Genomic DNA, 8315 nt, shown 5'->3' on the forward strand with positions numbered 1-8315 from the left:
AGTGGTTGAGTGTCAACCTATAAACCAGGAGGTCACAGTTCAATCCCCAGTGAGGGCACAGGCCCGGGTTTGGGGCTCAATCCCCAGTGTGGGGCATGCAGGAGGCAAGCGATCAATGATTCACTCTCATTGTTGATGTATCTCTCGCTCCCTCTCCCTTCTTCTCTAAAATCAATAAAAATATATTAAAAAATAATAACACGAAACATATTTTTAAATATATATATATATATGTATGTATATGGAATCCTGGACCAACAACAAAAATGCTATAAAAGTCATTTTGTCTCAATGTTAAATTTTCTGAATTTGATAATTACATAAGGAGAATAAAAATATCCTTATTCTTGGGAAATGCACTAAAGTTACGATTAAGGACAATCACGTAAAATATTTCCAAATAGTTTAATAAAGAAAACTGTAATTGAAAAAAATATTTAAAGCCAATAAATTCCATATAGAAGACTCTCATGAAGTATATTTCAGAACCAACAGCCATATAACCCCCTCCGCAGACTCACCTGAATGCCATGATAATAGAGAATAAAAGATACTTCATAAGCAAACAGCAAATATCTTCAGGGTAATTATTTTAGTGCCTCTTTCCAGTTACAACTTGCTTATATAACCAGCTAATTTAATTCCAATTCAATTAAAGAGATATTTGACTATGCTCTGTATGGCAGGCCCTGTTACACTCCCTGGGTACTAGGGCAATCAGTAGGCCAGAAGTTCCCATCGATGAATAAAAACTCAGTTCTTGCCCTCAAAGAACTCATGCCTGGGAGGGAAATAGATAAGTAAACAGTCACTGTATATTACAGCTATGACAGAAAAAAGCCTAGCGTACCATGAGAGCTCATAGATGGAACATCCAATCTTTTTTGGGGCACTTACGGGGATGAAATCAGGTCAGGGAAGGATTTCTAAAGATAATATCTGGTGAAGATTTTGTCAAATCAAATACTATAAAAATCTGAAGTACTGTCCATATTAAATAATGACCCAGACGGGGAAGAGATGAAAGTACAAATCCTTTAATTACCAATAAAAGATTACAATCTCCCAATATTCAGTGAAAAAGACGTTAGTATAGAGATTTTCAACTTAAATATGGGTTTATATTCCAAAGATTTGTAAACAGGTTGTTGGGAAAACTGATGCACATTTACTCTGATTAACAGCATTATGAAATACTAGAGGCCGGGCGCACGAATTCGTGCACAGGTAGGGTCTAGCCGGCCAGCTCTGATCAGGGAAATCGGGCTGGGCCGGCCTGGGGGAGGGGCCGAGGACAGTTAGCCGGCCAGCCCCACCCCCTGGTCGAACTCCTGGTCGAGGGGACAATTTGCATATTAGCCTTTTATTATATAGGATTGGTAGATTCTCTGGGTAGCTCTACCCCCAAGCCTACTTACCCATAACATGCTAAAAAGCTATTTATGATAAAACTTGGCTAATAATAATGTAGTTCAGGTGATTAACACAAAAAACTGAATTTGAAGTGATTTTAATATATTTTGAACCATGTTTCTTATGCTTAATGAAAAGCTGCTTTAATTAAAAGGATGAGCAGTATTCAATGAAACAAACCAGACATGCATGTGCTAGGCACTTTATATTGCGTGAATTTAATCCTCACAACCTGAGCTATATTTTAATAGAATAAAGATACACAGGGATATAAATATGGAATCACAGAAGACTATAAACAGGGTACAATTCATTTTTGCATAATATCAATAATCAGTTTTTAAATCTCACGTCTATACTCAACAAGTCAATGGCTTTTCCCTCTTATTTACTTCCCTACTAAATTCAGGGCAGACGATTCTTAACTATTGAAAAAAATTGTCATGTGTCCACTGTTTCTGAGTATCATTCATTAATTCATCAAATGTTTATTGAGCTCCTGTGTGCTTACCACTTTGGGCATGTAAATGAAACACAAAAGGAGTTTACAATTAAATTAGGGAAGACTAAACAAGTTTGATCACAATCTTGTTATTAATAGAGTAGATAAAATATTATATCTATACAGCACCATCAATTATAAGATGAACCATAATTTTATGTATCACTAAGAAAAAGAGCTACCCATTAAAGTATGTAACATTTTATCACTTAGAATTCATTTTATATTTCTTGAAAGAGCTCTTTTGTACTTACATTGAGTCATCATATATCACTTATGGGTATACATAAAAAGAAAAGTGAGAGCAAAATAAAATACTTAAGGTATTCCTAACCAATTTCTTCATACTGTGAGTCCTACTCTGAATCATTCTGACTAATATAGTCCTCTCTGCTTCACAAGAACATTGGTGATGGAGTATTTCTTAAAACTAAACACCAGCTCATATCCAACTTTACCATTATGTAAAGAGTTATATTATTTTTATTCTCCTTTAAGGAATATTGCTTAACTCATTCTCACAACCATTCAGTTATTTGTGGTTAAAAATACTCCACTTTTGGACCTGGCCAGGTAGCTCAGTTGGTTACGGCATCATCCTGATACACCAAGGTTTGGGTTTGATCCCTGGTCACGGCACATACAAGAAGCAACCAATGAATGCATAAATAAGTGGAACAACAAATCAGTGTTTCTCTCTCTCTCTCTTAACTCAATGTTTTAAAAATTAATTTTAAAATGTTCCACTTTTGTCTCCAGAATTTTCTCTCAAGCTGCCAACAACTATTTTACAAGTTTTAATTCTGGTTTTGGTGTTCACTCATGCATTAGCAATGACAAACAAGTTAGGGCTGTTACCTGACCAACAGCAATTGTTAAGATCCTATTATTTTAAATATGAAAAGAAGTGATCTTAGAATTTGCAAAATTCAGTAAATAAATTTCCATTATACAGCTTTACAATTTAAGCAATAATTCCATATATATATCATCTCTTTCTCCTCAAAAACAACTCTTTGAGGCCAGTATACTCCCACATTTTAAGAAAATAAAGTCAAGTTTGCACCAGTTAACACATTGTATGCAGGAAACGTATTTATACGTTTTACATTGACTGTAAGTAGTAGAGCCACCTGTTACTACCCGCATACAATGTGTTAAATAGCATGTAGCAAAGTATGTTGATTTAAAACCTATCTATATATCTATATATATAAAAGCCCAGCAACTGAACAGCAGAATGACCAGAACGACTGGTCAACCAGTTGCTATGATGCGCACTGACCACCAGGGGGCAGACGCTCAATGCAGGAGCTGCCCCCTGCTGGTCAGTGAACTCCCACAGTGGAAGCACAGCTCCCACAGCAGGCCGATCCCTGCAGGCCACACCCCCACCAGTGCACGAATCCCTGCACTGGGCCTCTAGTATTCTATAAAAGACAATAGAAGTACAGAACTAATAGTATTGATATGGAGTTGGCAACCTATAGTCTCTGGACAAATCTAGCCACAATTTCAGCCTTCTGCTATGGCTTGGAATGACTGGGACTTTCAACATAATTTCTTATTCAGTCTTCAAAATATATTGGCAGTAGATGCTTAGGACTAGTTGTCAATACAGGCATTCCTCAGAGATACTGTGGGTTCTGTGCCAGACCACCACAATAAAGTGAATACTGCAATAAAGTGAGTCATAATCTTTTTACTGGTGGAGAGTCCTGCCTTCAAGACCTTGCAAAAACCACAGTATCTGCCAAGTGCAATAAAGTGAAGCACAACAAAACGAGGTATATCTGTACTGCATTTTGAAGAACATCTAAGTGAGGTGTATAAGTGCACAACTCTTTTAATAGTGCTATGAATTAAAACTTTCTTCTCTAAATGAAAGTACTTCATATCATGAAGAAAAAAAGTTTTTCCTAACCAACCACAGGTGTTTTCTCAAATCTGAAAGCTAGTAACAGAACAAGGAGGGCTCATTAGGTTTAAAAAATCCAATTATCCAATTTTGGAGACCCTAAGAAGAAACATATTTGCTGGTAATAAGCCTAGCAACAATGGGAAAAATAGACATTTACTCAGAAGTGCTCAGGTCAAGGGGCTCAAACCTGGCACAAGTGGGAAAGGGTGGAGAGGAGGGGTCACGTCCTATATAATGAAAACAGTAGGGAATCTGAAGTCAGAAGATCAGTCTCCCCCACTTGTTAACATCAGGACTTGAGGCAGCTGCTGTTAACTCTCTACATTCTTTCCCCACTTCCCAGTCTCTAATCCCTAACAGAATTCCAAATTGTTTCAGTAGGTAGTAGAGATACCTTGTTATCTTTCCTCCAGCCCGAGGAAATGAATCAGAATTAAACATCAATCAGTAATAGTAATCACATTCCATGCTGCCAGTGATTGGTCTCAGGAAGGACATGTGAACTAGTTCTAGACCAGTGGTTCTCAACCTTCCTGATGCCGCGACCCTTTAATACAGTTCCTCATATTGTGGTGACCCCCCCAGCCATAAAATTATTTTCGTTGCTACTTCATAACTGTAATTTTGCTACTGTTATGAATTGTAATGTAAATATCTGATATGCAGGATGTATTTTCATTGTTACAAATTGAACATAATTAAAGCACAGTGATTAATCACAAAAACAATATGTAACTATATATGTGTTTTCCGATGGTCTTGGGCGACCCCTGTGAAAGGGTCGTTCGACCCCCAAAGGGGTCGCGACCCACAGGTTGAGAACCGCTGTTCTAGACTATGAGACTTAGGGAAAATGTGCTGGGAAGTTGAGAGAGAGAGAAAGAGAGAGAGAGAGAGAGAGAGAGAGAGAAAGTTTATATAGGAAATGGCCTTTGCCCCTGTCCCTTCCTTTTTATTTGGAAAGACAGAATAAAGGTAAGATGCAAATGGAGTTACAGCAGCCATCCTGCAACCATAAGGTGAAAACAAGAGACGGAAAAGCCAATATTTCTAAGAATGGCAAAAGAAAGGTGCAAAAAGTCTGGGTCCTGAATGATCAGTTGAATGACTAGATTAACTCTAGAACTTCCTATTAATAATAGATAAATGTTAACAGTAAATTATTTCACATGAATGTAATGTTGCTAATTTTAATTTAGGGAGTTTTGTGTGTTTAATTGTATTTAAACAGTAAATTTGTTGAGTTTTATAATTACATAAGAGTAATATGAGGTTTACTCATACATAAGGCATTTTCCCTATATTTGGGATCTGAAATATTTTCCTTCAAAAGAAATTCATATATATGTCTTTAAGGAAGATTCAACATCATTAAAATGTTTACTCTAAGTTATTTTATATATTTAATATAGTCCCAATAAAAATAATATCAAGATTTTTTTTCTGACACTAGTCTAGCTGGTTAGAAAGTTTATTTGTAAGAATAAATAAGAGGACCCAGGAAAATGTTAAAAATGAGGGAGAACCTACCTCTACCATGTACTAATACATATTAATGATGCCTAATTAAAAGTGTAGCAGTGGCACATAAAAAAAGGAAAAGAAACTTCATAAACCCAAATCTATGTGGAAATTTGGTATATAATAAAGATGTCATTTTAATCAGTAGAGAAATGCATTATTTTTTTTAGGTGAAATACATAATGGGAAAAGGACTTTTTAACAAAAGGTTTTAAAAATAACTGGACAGCCTGTGGATAAAGATAAAATTGGCTCTGTTCCTCACTTTGCACATCAAGATAAATTTGAAATGGGTGCAAAAAAGAAACCCTACTGGTCCTGAAAAAAACAAAACAAAAAACATATATGAATTATTTTATAACCTGGGAGAAGAAAATGTATTTCTATGATTCAAAATCCAGAATATGCATACATCTAAATAAAGTTAGTAAAACTGAGGGCAAAAGATTATGAAAAATAGTTAAAAGAGTAAGTAAGAAATTGGCAAAGAAACAGGCCCAACTTTAAAGTTAGAGATATATGGGAAAGTGGGAAAAGTGGTAAGATAAGAAAAAAGCAAGTGAGTAGAGGAAAAATAAAGGATGCTTTGAAATTGGTGTAAGTGAGACTTCATAAATCAGGACCCAGGAAAAAAACTAAATCCCAGAGTATTTGCAAAGAAGAAAGATACACAACTCAATTTAAATATTGCCAAGATAACAAGTATGAATCCAAAAAAACCACAATGGGTCTCAAGAGTTAAGAAACCCATGTTCTAGATTAGCACGGCCCTTGAGCAAAGATGACACACAAATTCATGAAGCGTTCCATATTTAAATAAAATAAAAAAAGAAAGAAACCCATGTTCTAGTCCTTAGCCGCCAGCCCTACCACCAAGCTTCTAGGATACCTCAGTATGAAGATGTGAGTTTCAGTTTGTCATTTATTAAGAAGAAATATTGTCCCCTGCTCCTTAGTTTACCTTACAGAATACAGAATTCTGAGTCTCAGTTTCCTCAGCTATACAGTGAAATGTTGAGATGAGATCATTTCAAGAGCTCTCTTCCAGCTTTATGATTGGGTCTATATTATCACTAACATTAGACTTAGAGGAGGCCTGCCTATGTTCCAATAAGAAAGAAGAGAAAAAAAACAGATAAAAATAAGCCACTTGACGACCACATAAAATTCACCAACATATGCTCTTCTCTTTACAATAGTATAAAGAAGCTTCTTTCTAAAGAATACTTTCCAGGCCCTAACCGGTTTGGCTCAGTGGATAGAGCGTCAGCCTAGCGACTAAAGCAGTGGCCCCACCCCGTAACAAAGAAACAGAATTTCCAGAGAATGAGGCCCAGAAATCAGGATTTTAAAAAGATTCCCAAGTGATTCTAATGTGCAGCCAAGGTTGAGAACCACTGGACTAAAGGGTCCCAGGTTCGATTCCGGTCAAGGGCATGTACCTTGGTTTCGGGCACATCCCCAGTAGGGGGTGTGCAGGAGGCAGCTGATCAATGTTTCTCTCTCATCAATGTTTCTAACTCTATCCCTCTCCCTTCCACTCTGTAAAAAATCAATAAAATATATTTTTTTTAAAAAGAATACTTTCCAGGATAAGCAGTTAACCTAAATTAAGAAGACCAAACATCTATTTAAAGACTAAGTTACTAACAATTATACAATCTTCTAATCAGCAGATTTTCCCTTTATTTTCTCTTAGTATTTTCCTTCAGTTCTTCCTCTTCAGAGAACTTGATTTGACAAAGTGAGAAGCTGAGTTCTAATTAAACTAATCTGAAGCATGTATAGCTATTAAAAAGGTAATATTTTGGCACAGTTTTTAAATCAGAGTGCTGGTATACTGAAAGATCAGATTTTAGATGAAGATAGGCAACAACTAAGCTACATATCAACAATAAATGTTACATTAATTTTATACCCCAGGTAATTTTCCCAAATAACCTGTTATGGATCAATTTCCAAATCCTCCTTATTATTCATGTTACAGTCCTATCTTTCTGTCTTCCAAAGCTAAAACAATTTTCTTAAACGTAGCCTTCTACCACCTCTTTCTGTTGTGCCTCAACTGGCCTATCTTCTCCTGTCAAGGTTCTCTCGTTTTTCTACTGTAGATCAACCGTCAGGTCTCCCCTTCAATTCTTAATTTCCTTCCCTGGCTTTTCCAACCATTCTCACCAGCTCCTACTGCTTTAATTCACAGGATTTTCCTTGCTCTTCATTGTTAGGGCCTGCTTTCACAGCACACTCTCCTATCCTCCTCTCCTTTTCATCCGTGTTTGTACAGATCACTTCTTCACCGCCTGAGGTTTCTCTTGCCTGGTCCTCCATCCCAAGAATATCTACCAAATCCATCTCCAGATTCCTGAACACCTCCTCTGTCTGACTACCTCCTCCCCAAGTATCCTTCCAGCCCCTTTCCTCCGTGCAGTCATCCGTTTCCAAAATCGTGTCTGATGCTACCAACACCCCTCCAAACCAACGTGCCCATTCAATTCTCTCCGCTTTTCAGCAGCTAACCCTGTCTGTCCCCTTCAACTCATTACGCTCCCTCCTACACCTCCTCCGTATCCCCCAACCTGGCCCAAGCCACTCAGCAGCCTAAAATGCCGCGTCTCTCTCTGCAACGCCGCTCCCTCCTCCCCGGGAAATGGTCTCCCTGAAACATTTTAAGTAGCTACTTTCCATGCTTCATTAACTCTGTTTTTTTTCAAACCAGCACACGGCTTCCATCAGACCTATTCGCCAGGCAAAAGCTAGCTGCCCGCATCTTCCTCTTGAAGCTTCCCGTGCACTAAACCAAACCCCGCTCCTCGCCGTTTCTCCATGTCGAGAGCCCACGGTCGCCCCTCGAACCCCCTCGGTGCCCGCCCTCATCACCCCTCCCCTCCTTCTCTGCCCTCCCTTCTCATCGCATCCCTCTAACCCTCAATAGCCCTCTTGGCTGTGGGATCCATCTTT

General features: G+C 37.7%; 1 protein-coding gene across 9 annotated transcripts in view; it reads right to left on the reverse strand.

The window, feature by feature from the left end:
- PPME1 (protein phosphatase methylesterase 1) overlaps nucleotides 1-8315 on the reverse strand; it is a 66503-nt gene that overhangs the window by 57215 nt on the left and 973 nt on the right. The window lies entirely within an intron of this gene.

This window comes from Myotis lucifugus, unplaced genomic scaffold, assembly GCF_000147115.1.
Source record: "Myotis lucifugus unplaced genomic scaffold, Myoluc2.0 scaffold_313, whole genome shotgun sequence".
NCBI classification, from domain to species: domain Eukaryota; kingdom Metazoa; phylum Chordata; class Mammalia; order Chiroptera; family Vespertilionidae; genus Myotis; species Myotis lucifugus.